This window comes from Equus przewalskii, chromosome X (assembly GCF_037783145.1).
Source record: "Equus przewalskii isolate Varuska chromosome X, EquPr2, whole genome shotgun sequence".
Taxonomy (NCBI): domain Eukaryota; kingdom Metazoa; phylum Chordata; class Mammalia; order Perissodactyla; family Equidae; genus Equus; species Equus przewalskii.
In genome coordinates, this window is record NC_091863.1 from 44,447,841 (window position 1) to 44,460,806 (window position 12,966).

A 12,966-nucleotide genomic window follows, 5' to 3' on the forward strand; every position below is an offset into this window, starting at 1 on the left:
AACTAGATTATTGGTGGTGAACATATGCAGTCTACACAGAAACTGAAATATAATAATATACACCTGTCATTAACACAATGTTATAAGCCACTATTATCTCAATAAAATAATAACACAATAACATTTTAAAAGGCAGAAAACCACAAGAAACAAAAAAAACCTGAAAAATTAAATGAAGACAATAAAGGCAAGAAATTAAAATTGGACATACCAAAATCTATGAGATGTTGCAAAATTGTTACTAAGAGAGAATTTTATAGCAGGGCATATCAAGAAACAAGAAAAATCTCCAACAATCTAATCTTACACCTAAAGGAACTATAAAAAGAAGAACAAATGAAGACCAAAGTCAATAGATGTAAGGAAATAATAAAAAATCAGAGTGGAAATAAATGAAATAGAGTAAGAATACAATTAAAAAGATCAGTGAAGGAGGCTAGCCCCGTGGCCAAGTGGTTAAGTTTGCGTGCTCTGCTGCAGGCGGCCCAGTGTTTCGTTGGTTTGAATCCTGGGCGCAGACATGGCACTGCTCATCAAACCACACTGAGGTGGCATCCCACATGCCACAACTAGAAGGTACTACAACAAAGAATATACAACTATGTACTGGGGGGCTTCGGGGAGAAAAAGGAAAAAAATTAAAAAATCTAAAAAAAAAAAAAATCAGTGAGGAACTGGGCCAGTGGCATAGTGGTTAAGTTCTCATGCTCCACTTCAGCAGGCCAGGGTTCATGGGTTCAGAGCCCAGGCATAGACCTACACACTGCTCATCAAGCCATGCTGTGGCAGCATCCCACATACAAAATAGAGGAAGATTGGCACAGATGTTACCTCAGTGACAATCTTCCTCAAGCAAAAAGAGGAAGATTGGCAACAGATGTTAGCACAGGGCTAATCTTCCTCACCAAAAAAAAAAAAAAAAATCAGCGAAAAAAGGAACTGGCTCTTTGAAAAGATAAAATTGACAAACCCTTAGCTAGACTCACTAGGAAAAAAATAAGGCTAAAATAAATAAAATCAGAAATGAAAGAGGAGAAGTTACAATGGATGCCACAGAAACACAAAGGATTATAAGAGGCTACTATGAACACCTAAATGACAACAAATTGGACAACCTAAAGGCAATGGATAAATTCTTAGACTCATATAACCTTCCAAGACTGAAGTATGAAGAAATAGAAAATATGAATAGACTAATTTTTAGTAAGGAGATTGAAACAGTAATAAAAAACCTTCCAAAAAGCAGAAGTCCAGGACCAAATAGCTTCACTGGTGAATTCTACCAACCATTCAAATACTTAGCACATATCCTTCTTAAACTCTTCCAAAAATTTGAGGAGATGTGAATACTTTGTAACTCATTTTATGAGGCCAACATCTCCCTGGTTCTAAAACCAGAGAACAAAACACAAAAAGAAAAGTACAGGCTAATTTCTATGATGAATATAGATGCAATAATCCTCAAAAAACATATTAGCAAATATAATACAATAGTACATTAAAAGGATCATACACCATGATCAGGTGGGATTCATTCCAGGGATTCAGGTATGGTTCAGTATCCACAAATAAATCAACAGGATACAGTAAATTAACAAAGGAGTGATAAAATTATATGATCATCTCAATAGATGCAGAAAAAGCATTTAACAAGATTCAACATTCATGTATGAAAAAATTCTCAATAAAATGGGTATAGAAGGAAAATACGTTAACATAATAAGGGACAAATGTGCAGCTAACATTACACTCAATGATCAAAAACTGAAATCTATCCTTCTAACATCAGGAATGAGACAAATATGTCCACTCTTGCCACTCTTTTTCAACATAGTAATGGAAGTCCTTGTCAGGGCAATTAGCCAAGAAAGAGAAATATAAGGCATCCAAAATTGAAATGAAAGAAGTAGCATTGTAACTATTTGCAGAGGATATGATTTTGCAAAAATAAAACCCTAACGACTTCATGAAATACAAGAGAAATATTAAATTAATACAGTAAAGTTTCAGGGTATGAAATAAATATATAAAAGTCTGCTGCATTTCTAGACAATAGCAATTAACCAGCAGAAAAAGAAAATTAAGTTCCGTTTCCAATTATAACCACAACAAAAAGAATAAAATACTTAGGAATAAATTTAAGCAATGAGGTGAAAGGCTTGTACACTGAAATCTATAAGACATTCTTGAGAGAAATTGAAGAAAGCAAAAAAAATATAAAGATATTGCATACTCAGGGAATGGAAGAATTAACATTGTTAAAATGTCCATATTAACTAAAGCAATCTGCAGATTCAATGCAATTCTACCAAAATCCCAATGACATTTTTCACAGAAATAGAACATAAAGTCCTAAAATTTCTATGGAACCACAAAAGAATCCAAATAGTGAAGGCAATCCTGAGGAAAAAGAACAAAGCTGGAGGAATCACACTCCTGCATTTCAAATTATGCTACAAAGCCACTGCAGTCAAAACAGCATGGTATTAGCAGAAAAACACACACAAATCAATGGAACAGAATTGAGAGCCTAGAAATAAACCGAGACATATATGGACAACTTATTTATGACAAAGGAACCAAGAACACACAATGGAGAAAAGAAAATCTCTTCAGTAAATAGTGTTGGGGACACTGGACAGCCTCATGCAAGAGAATGAAAGTAGACCACTGTATTACACCATACACAAAAATTAACTCAAAATGGATTAAAGATTGAATGCAAGACCTGAAACCATAAAACTCCTAGAAGAAAACCTGGGCAGTACACTCTTTGGATTCATTGTTAGCAATATCTCTTTGGATATGTGTCTCCAGGCAAGGGAAACAAAAGCAACTATAAACAAATGGGACTACATCAAACCAAAAAGCTTAGGCACAGCAAAGGTAACCATCAACAAAATGAAAAGGCAACCTCCTGAATGGAAGAAGATATTTCAAACCGTATATTTGATAAAGAGTTAACATGCAAAATATATAAAGAAGACATTCAAGTCAATAGCAAATCCACAAACAATTTGATTACAAAACGGATGGAGAGTCCGAATAGAAATTTTTCTGAAGAAGACATATGGATGGCCAACAGGCACATGAAAATATGTTCAACATCACTAATTATTAGGAAAATGCAATTCAAAACCACAGAGACATCATGTCACTCCTCCTCAATTGCTATTATTAAAAATAAAGAAATAGGAGTGATGTCAGTAACATGGTGGAGTGAGCCATTCCCTTTCTCTCTCCCCCTTTGAACTACAACTAAATGGACATTCATTCATTAACAGAGGATACCACACAGCACAACAGTATACCTAAGATGCCCACACAGCTATACCTCTGAATGTGGAAGGACTGCCCCCAGGGAGGTGGTAGAGATAGGTGAACACTTCCCTTCCACCCAGCAGCCCTGCGCATGCATGTGACTGCTCTCTTGGCTGGTGTGAACACCCATAGTACCACTGTGGCCTCAAGGGTGGGAACCTGCCTCAGGGCAATGGTGGGAACAGGTGACAGCTGTCCTGAGCCCACGAGTGATTGCTTTCCTGTTTGGTGGGAGAGCCCACAGTGCCACAGTGGTCCCAAAGAGTGGCCTAGGCTGAGACCCCATGAGGAAACACCACACACCACAGTGGCTGGGTGCCACTGTAAGAAGAGTCAGCAGCAGATCTACATGCACAGGGAAATGATTTCCTGGCTGGTGCTAGCACCCATGATACCCCACAACTTCCAGCAGGTGGGGTAAGATCAGAAACACATCTCCCGCTTCCCCCCAGAAGTAGTAGGTAAAGTCTGCAAACTGATACTACCACAAATGCCCTGGCAAAAGATTAGTTCATCAAACACTATGAGAAACAACAGCAACAATTCACAACAGAGGGAAAATGACAATTCTCCAGAAACCACCCCTGAAGTCACAGAAATTTACAACCTACATGACAGAGAATTCAAAATAGCTGTCATAAAAAACTCAATGAATTACAAAACTCAGAAAGACAGAACAATGGAATAAAACTAATAAGAAGGAATACGTCACCAAAGAGATTAAAACTGTAAAAAAAACAGGCAGAAATTCTGGATATGAAGAGCACAATGAATGAAATCAAAACTAATTTACCATCCTTAAAAAAAATAAAGCTGATGTTATGGAGGAAAGAATTATTGTTTTAAAGGGTAGAAATATAGAATTGCTTCAAGTGGAGGAGGAGAGAGACCTAAGATTTTTAAAACATGAAGGAATTCTTTGAGAAATATCTGACCCAATTAGGAAAAGCAACATAAGGATTATAGGTATTCAAGAGGGAGAAGAGAGGGGTAAAGGAGCATAGAGCTTGTTCAAAGAAATAGTAGCCAAGAATTTCCCAAACCTGGGGAAGGGACTGTACTTACAAATACATGAAGTCAATAGAACTCTAATTACATTAATGCTAAAAGACATTGTCCAAGGCATATAATATTAAACCTGGCAAAAGTCAATGATAAAGAAAAATATTAAGGGCATCAAGGCAGAAGAAAATATCCTGCAAAGGAGACCTTATCAGACTTTCAGTGGCTTCCTCAGCAGAAACCTTAAAGGCTAGGAGAGAATGGAATGATATATTCAAAATACAGTAAGACAAAAACTTTCAGCCAAGAATACTCTATCCAGTGAAACTGTCCTTCAGATACAATGGAGAGATAAAAGCTTTCCCAGATAAACGAAAACTGAGGGAGTTCATGGCCACTAGATCTCCCATACAGGAAATGATTAAGGATGACCTCACAACTGAAACAAAAAGACAAAGGTCTACAAAGCTATGAGCAAGGAGATAAATAGACAAAATCAGAAAACTACAGCTCTCTTTCAGAACATGGAAGCAAGCACTCAATTATAACTTAAAAGATAAAGTGAAGGAAAGCATCAAAAGTAACTATAAACACTTCAACTTAGTCACAAACTGACAACACAAGACAGAATAATTTGTAACAACAATAACTCAGAAGGGAGAGGGTTGGAACCTGCTTAAGCTAATGGAGATAAGAGCCTGTCAGAAAACAGACTATCTCATTTACGAGATCATTTAAACAAACTTCACGGTAACCACTAAATAAAAAAACTGAGCAGAGCCACAATTCATAAAAAAAGACAAAACTGAGGAAACTTTCTCAGAAAACCGTCAAAATGAAATGGCAGTCAGAAATACAAGGGAAGAGAACAGAGGAAATACAGAACAACCAGAAAACAAGGAATAAAATGGCAGTATTAAACTCTCACATATCAATAATCATTCGAAATGTAGATAGATTTAATTTTCCAATCAAAAGACACAGAGTTGCTGGATGGCTTAAAAAACAAGACCCAGGCCCCGCGCAGCAATGGCAGCAGTGGCCTGGGCGGCTGTGGCCGGCTGGAGCCGGGCCAAGGAGGGGCTGAGCCACGCGGGATCCTGGAATCCGCGGGGAGGTGGGGATTCTGGGAGGAGACCTCCACTTCCTCCGGGCCGCCGGCCGCTCCTGCCACCCGCACGCCCATGTGGAAGCGCCGCGTCCGGGCGCTGCGCACTGGTGTTGAGCGAGGCGGCGGCTGCCGCGCCGGGAGGATGCTGGGCATGTACGTGCCGGACAAGTTCTCCCTAAAGTCGTCCCGCGTGCAGGACGGCATGGGGCTCTACAGGGCCCCCAGAGTGACAAAGGTTTATTGCAGGCTCTTGGTTTTTCTTCCCCGATGACTTTCAGTCATTTCATCATTCATACGTGGCAGGCACTGTGCTTGGCTCTGGGGATGCACAGGCTGAAAAGTTTGGACTGTTTGCTGGAGAGAAGAGAATGCCTGAAGATTTGGATGAAAATATGGATTACAGGTTGATGTGGGAGGTTCGTGGGAGTAAGGGAGAAGTTCTGTACATTTTGGATGCTACCAACCCGCAACACTCCAACTGGCTTTGCTTCGTTCACGAGGCACCATCTCAGGAGCAGAAGAACTTGGCTGCCATTCAAGAGGAGAAAACATTTGTATTTGGCAATTGAAGATATAGAAACAGATACAGAGCTTCTGATTGGCTACCTGGACAGCGACATGGAGGCTGACGAGGAAGAACAGCAAATTATGACAATGATCAAAGAAGGGGAAGTTAAACATTCTAAAGGACAGTCAACAGCTGGCAGAAAAGATCATTTTGGCTGTAAAGAGGACTATGCCTGTCCCCAGTGTGAATCGAGTTTTACCAGTGAGGAAATTCTTGCTGAGCATCTTTAGACATTGCACCAGAAACCCACAGAGGAGAAAAAATTTAAGTGCAAGAACTGTGGGAAGAAATTTCCAGTTAAGCAGGCTTTGCAAAGACATTTTGAGCAGCATCAGGAGACTTGCCGGGGTGATGCCAGGTTTGTGTGCAAGGCCAACAGTTGTGGAAAGAGGCTGAAGAGCAAGGATGCCCTGAGAAGACACCAGGAAAACGTCCATACTGGAGATCCTAAGAAAAAGCTCATATGTTCAGTGTGCAATAAAAAGTGTTCCTCAGCATCAAGCCTACAGGAACATAGAAAGATTCATGAGATATTTGATTATCAAGAATGTATGAAGAAATTTATTTCAGCTAATCAGCTAAAACGTCATATGATCACCCACTCAGAAAAACGACCCTATAATTGTGAGATTTGTAATAAATCTTTCAAGAGGCTTGATCAAGTGGGTGCCCACAAAATAATATACAGTGAAGATAAACCTTACAAATGCAAGCTTTGTGGAAAGGGATTTGCCCACAGAAATGTTTACAAGAATCACAAGAAGACCCACTCTGAAGAGAGACCATTCCACTCTTCTGAGGAGTGTAAGGCTCTGTTCCGGACCCCATTTTCTCTGCAGAGACACCTGCTCGTACATAACAGTGAGAGAACTTTCAAGTGTCATCACTGTGATGCTACCTTTAAAAGGAAGGATACGTTGAATGTTCATGTCCAGGTAGTCCATGAAAGACACAAGAAATACAGATGTGAGCTGTGCAATAAGGCGTTTGTTACACCTTCCATGCTTAGACGTCATAAGAGAACACATACAGGAGAAAAGGAGAAAATCGGATTGTGGCCAGAAATTTGTCAGCAGTGGGACCCTGAGAGTTCATATCCGTAGCCACACAGGTGAGCGTCCCTATCAATGCCCTTACTGTGAAAAAGGATTCAGTAGAAATGACGGACTGAAGATGCACATTCATACTCACACCAGGGAGAAGCCATACAAGTGCTCAGAGTGCAGCAGGGCCTTCAGCCAGAAGCGAGGCCTGGATGAGCACAAGAGGACTCACACCAGAGAAAAGCCTTTCCAATATGATATTTGTGACTTGGCTTTTAGCTTGAAGAAAATGCTGATCCGACACAAGATGACTCATAATCCCAATTGTCCACTGGCAGAATGCCAGTTTTGCCATAAGAAGTTTACAAGGAATGACTACCTCAAAGTGCACATGGACAATATCCATGGCGAAGCTGACAGCTAATGGGAGCTGTAAAGGAATCAAACCATTCAGAAGGGCTCCTAATATGAAACCCATATTCTTGCACCTGATTAGCATAGCAGAAGTAGCCAAAAGCAATTCACTGGTCTCGCAGTTCTTACTTGCCTACCTTTAGAGTCTGTAGGTGCATATGCAAAAGAAGAAAACAAGCCTACTCTTACCAAGAAATGGTACAAATGGAAAAAAATATAACTTGGTAGCCTTGTCAAATACTAGTTGTGCTCTGTCTTATGAAAATGGAAACAGGAATCGTGGCTCTCTGTAAAGAAGTTTATTAACATACTCCATATTAGCCCTTTTTATTTTATTGTTATCTTTGCATGTGTGTGTGCGTGTGCACACATGTGCACATGCTGGTTATTGCAACTGGTTATTACTAATTTAGCCAGAAAGAAATCAAGATATCCAACTATTTCATTGCAGATAAGGATAAGAGCAAGAGTTTTCAAAGTTTTTAGCATAACAGGATAAAACTGCTATTCGGGGAAACAGACCAAAAGTTGATCTTATTTAGTAGCTCCCTACAGCAAGTCAGTTTAAAGTAAAGAGATATTTAAGAACTAAAGCATCTATTGAAATATTGCTCATTTTAGGCAATTCTTAGGAAACATTATTTCCTGTCATCATTCAGATGCAGATATTCATGATCTGGAATACTTTTATAAAATCTACATAAATATGGCCATAACACTTAAATATTCATCAAGCTGGTGTTCCTGAGTTTACGCTAGTTGTCTTTAGGAATTAACAATATACGAATGTATACAAATAAAAATGGAACCAGAACAGGCTCTCAATATTTGCTGACTGACAGAGCGGCAGCAGAATAGTGGTATTACGACATTCGCTATGAGGAGCCTAGCTATTTCCCCTCTCGGTCCATGAAAGTGCACAGAACATGTTAGTGCAGATGTAATAGAGTCCTCAGACCATTAACATTCTGTTTTGCAAAAGCCATTTTCCAGAATCGTGGCAGTAGGTGATTCTGAAACACTTTTAAATTACCCTCAATCATCGTATATAATTAGGAATCCAGAATAAAAAAAAGTAAACTTGGCAATTGTCATGATTGAAATTATCACTGAAGCTTAAGGGAAATTGAAGCAAGCAGCATAATTTCTTCCTTTAGGTTCTATTTCAGTAAAATAATGGAGAGCAACATACAATGAACAGCTTGTTTGGGGAGAAGATATGATAAAATGTAAAGGCGATGTCAAAAGAGCATAGAGGAATCCAAAAACCAGAAAGAAATTAGAATGAAGCCCAAATCATGAACTTCTGTACGTGGAGCCCACTCAAAAGAGAGCAAGTATAATTTTAAGGAATTTATTTGTTCTAGTGATTTAAGGAGAAAGGTTATCTGAAGACACAGTTCTTTCAAGTGAGGAATCTAGTTTTAAGATTATATTCATGCACAGTTCTAGTTTTTTAAAGAAACATGAAGATTCAATATAGATATTTAAACTCTGTAAAAATACTAAATTTGAAACTTACCAGAGATAACTTTAAAAAATATAAATCCCCAGATTATAATTTAGAAGATATCTAAGTGTGGTTATATGTAGCATTTTGTATCTGAAATTATAGACTTTATTTTATAAAAATAGAGAAAAAAATAAGACCCAACAATACACTGCCTCCAGGAAAGACATCTCATCTCTAAAGACAAACATAGGCTCAGAGTGAAGGCATGGAAGACAATACTCCAAGCAAATGGAAAACAAGAGAAAACAAGTGTTGCTATACTTATAATAGACAAAGCAGACTGGAAGATAAAAATGATAATGAAAGACAAAGAGGGGCAGCATATAATGATAAAAGTGACTTTCCACAAAGAGGACATAGCACTTATGAATATACATGCACCTAACACAGGAGCATCAAAGTATATAAAACAAATATTAACAGGCCTAAAGGGAGAAATTAACAGCAACATAATAACAGGGGAGACCTCAACATCCCACTAACATCAAGGGATAGATCATCTGGACAGAAAGTCAAGAAGGAAATAGTGGATTTAAATGAAACACTTATCAGATGGACTTAATAGATATATTTAGAGGATTCCATCCCAAAACAGCAGAGTACCCATTCTTCTCAAGTGCACATGGAACATTCTCAAAGATAGACCATATGTTAGGAAACAAGGCAAACCTGAATACATTTAAGAAGATTGAAATTATATTAAGCAGTTTTCCTGATCACAATGCTATGAAACTAGAAACCAACTATAAGAAAAAAGCTGGGAGAGTCACAAACATGTGGAGACTAAACAACATGCTACTGAACAATCATTGTACCAATGAAGAAATCAAAGAAGAAATTAAAAAATACCTGGAGACAAATTAAAATGAAAATACAACATACCAAGTCTTATGGGACAAAGCAAAAGCAGTTCTAAGAGGGAAATTCATAGCAATACAGGCCCACCACAACAAAAAAGAAAAATCTCAAATAACAATATTAAACTACACCTAACAGAAATAGAAAAAGAAGAACAATCAAAGGCCCAAATCAGCAGAAGGAGGGAAATAATAAAAATTAGAGCAGAAATAAATAGAGACTAAAAAAGCAGTAGAAAGGATCAATGAAACTAAGAGCTGATTCTTTGAGAAGAAAAGAAAATTGAGAAATGCTTAGCCAGACTCACCAAGAAAAAAAGAGAGAAGGCTCAAGTAAATAAAATTAGAAATGAAAGAGGAGGGATTACAGTGGATACCACAGAAATACAAAGGAGTATAAGAGAATCCTATGGAAAACTGTATGCCAACAAATTGGATAATCTAGAAGAAATGGATAAATTCTTAGACTCATACAACCTCCCAAAACTGAATCAAGAAGAAATAGAGAATCTGAATAGACCAATCACAAAGAAAGAGAGAGATTAAAACAAGAATCAAAACCTCCCTAAAAACAGAAGTCCAGTACCAGATGACTTCTCAGGAGAACTCTACAAAATATTCAAAGAAGATTTAATACCTATCCTTCTCAAACTATTCCAAAAAATTGAAGAGGACAGAATGCTTCCTAACCCATTCTATGAGGCCAACATCATCCTGATCCTAAAACCAGACAAGGATAACACAAAGAAGGAAAATTACAGGCCAATATCACTGATGAACATAGATGCAAAAATCCGGAACAAAATACTGGCAAATAGAATACAGCAATACACAATACAGAATAAAAGGATCATACATCATGATCAAGTCAGATTTATTCCAGGGATGCAGGGATGGTTCAACATCTTCAAATCAATCAACGTGATCCACCACATTAAGAGAACGAGGAATAAAATTCACATGATCATCTCAATAGATGCCGAGAAAGCATTTGACAAGATCCAACATCCATTTATGATAAAATCTCTATAAAATAGGTATAGAAGGAAAATGCCTGAACATAATACAGGCCATATATGAAAGACCCACAGCCAACATTGTACTTAATAGTGAAAAACTGAAAGCCATCCATCTGAGAACATGAACAAGACAAGGGTGCTCCCCTCACCACTCCTATTCAACATAGTACTGGAGGTTTTGGCCAGAGCAATTAGGCAAGAAAAATAGATAAAATGAATCCAAGTTGGAAAGTAAGAAATGAAACTCTCACCGTTTGCAGATAACATGATGTTTCTATATAGAGAAAACTCTAAAGGAGCCATCTGAAAACTATTGGAAATAATCAACAACTACATCAAAGTTGCAGGGTACAAAATCAACTTACAAAAAACAGTTACATTTCTATACAATAATAGTGAACTAGGAGAAAGAGAAGTAAAGAATACAATCACATTTTCAATCGCAACTAAAAGAATAAAATATCTAGGAATAAATTTAACCAAAGAGGTGAAAAATTTGTACACTGAAAACTGTAAGACATTATTGAAAGAAATCAAAGAAGATATAAAGAAAAGTAAAGATATTCCTTGCTCATGGATTGAAGAATAAACATAGTTAAAATGTTCATATTACCTAAAGCAATCTACAGATTCAATGCAATCCCAATCAGAATCCCAATGAAATTCTTCACAGAAATAGAACAAAGAATCCTAAAATTTATAGGAAAAAAGAAAGACCTCAAATAGCCAAAGAAATTCAGAGAAAACAAAAACAAAGCTGGAGGCATAACAATCCTTGACTTCAAAATATACTGCAAAACTATACTAATCAAAAAAGCAAAGTATGGGCACAAAAATAGACACACAGATCAATGGAACAGAATTCAAAGCCCTAAAATAAATCCACACATCTATAGACAGTTAGTCTTCAACTAAGGAGCCAAGAACATAAAACGGAGACAGGAAACTCTCCTCAACAAATAGTGTTGGGAAAACTGGACAGCCATATGCAAAAGAATGAAGGTAGATGATTATCTTGCACCATACACAAAAACTGACTCAAGATAGATTAAAGACGACTGTAAGACCTGAAATCATGAAGCTCCTAGAAGAAAACATAGGCAGTAAACTCTTTGACATTGGCTGTAGCAGCATCTTTTGGAATACCATGTCTACTAAGGCAAGAAAAAGTATCCCAAGTATACAAAACAAATTACACAAAAACACCCTTTCAGAAAGATATGTGCACCCCTACGTTCATTGCAGCAATATTTACAAAAGCCAAGATATGGCAGCAACCTAAGTGCCCTTTGATGGATGAATGAATAAAGATGTGGTACATATACATACAAGGGAATACTAGTCAGCTATAAAAAGATTAAATCTTGTCATTTGTGACAACATGAATTGATTTCAAGGGTATTAAGCTAAGTGAAACAAGTCTGATGGAGAAGAAGAATACTGTTTGATTTCACTCATATGTGGAAAAAACAAAATAAATGAGTAAACAAAACACACACATAGATACAGAAGACAGATTGGTGGTTACCAGAGGTGAATGGGGTAAGTGGAAGGAGAAATGTGTCAATGGGGTCAATTTATGGTGATGAATGGAAACTAGATTTTGGTTGTGAGTATGCTGTAGTGTATATAGAAGTTGGATTATAATGTTGTACACATGAAACTTACATAATGTTATAAAACAATGTTAGCTCAATTAAAAAAATCAAAAAGATATTTTCAAAACATTTCATTAAAGACAACAGAATATGCATTCTTCTTAAGAGCATATGGAATATTTTACAGGATAGATAAAATGTTAGGCCACAAAGTTGTCTTAATCAATTTTAGAAGGTTGAAATCATATCAAGTACCTTTTCCAGTCACAATGGTATAGAAACTGTAAGTCAGCTGCAAGAAGAAAATTGGAAAATTCACAGATATGTAGAGTTTAAACAACATGCTACTGAACAACCAATGGGTCAAAGAAGAAATCAAAAAGAAATTAAAAAAAAAAACCTTGAGACAAGTGAAAATGTAAGTACAACATACCAAAACTTATGAGAAAAGGAAAAGCAGTTCTAAGAGGGTAGTTCATAGCAATAAATGCCTACAACAAGAAACAAAAGAAAAATCTCA

At 37.2% G+C, this 12,966-nt stretch overlaps 1 pseudogene; it reads left to right on the plus strand.

Moving 5' to 3' along the window:
• The first annotated feature begins 3,493 nt into the window (after nt 1-3,493).
• Nucleotides 3,494-7,639, plus strand: LOC103541738 (PR domain zinc finger protein 5 pseudogene; annotated as a pseudogene).
• Nucleotides 7,640-12,966: the final 5,327 nt, after the last annotated feature.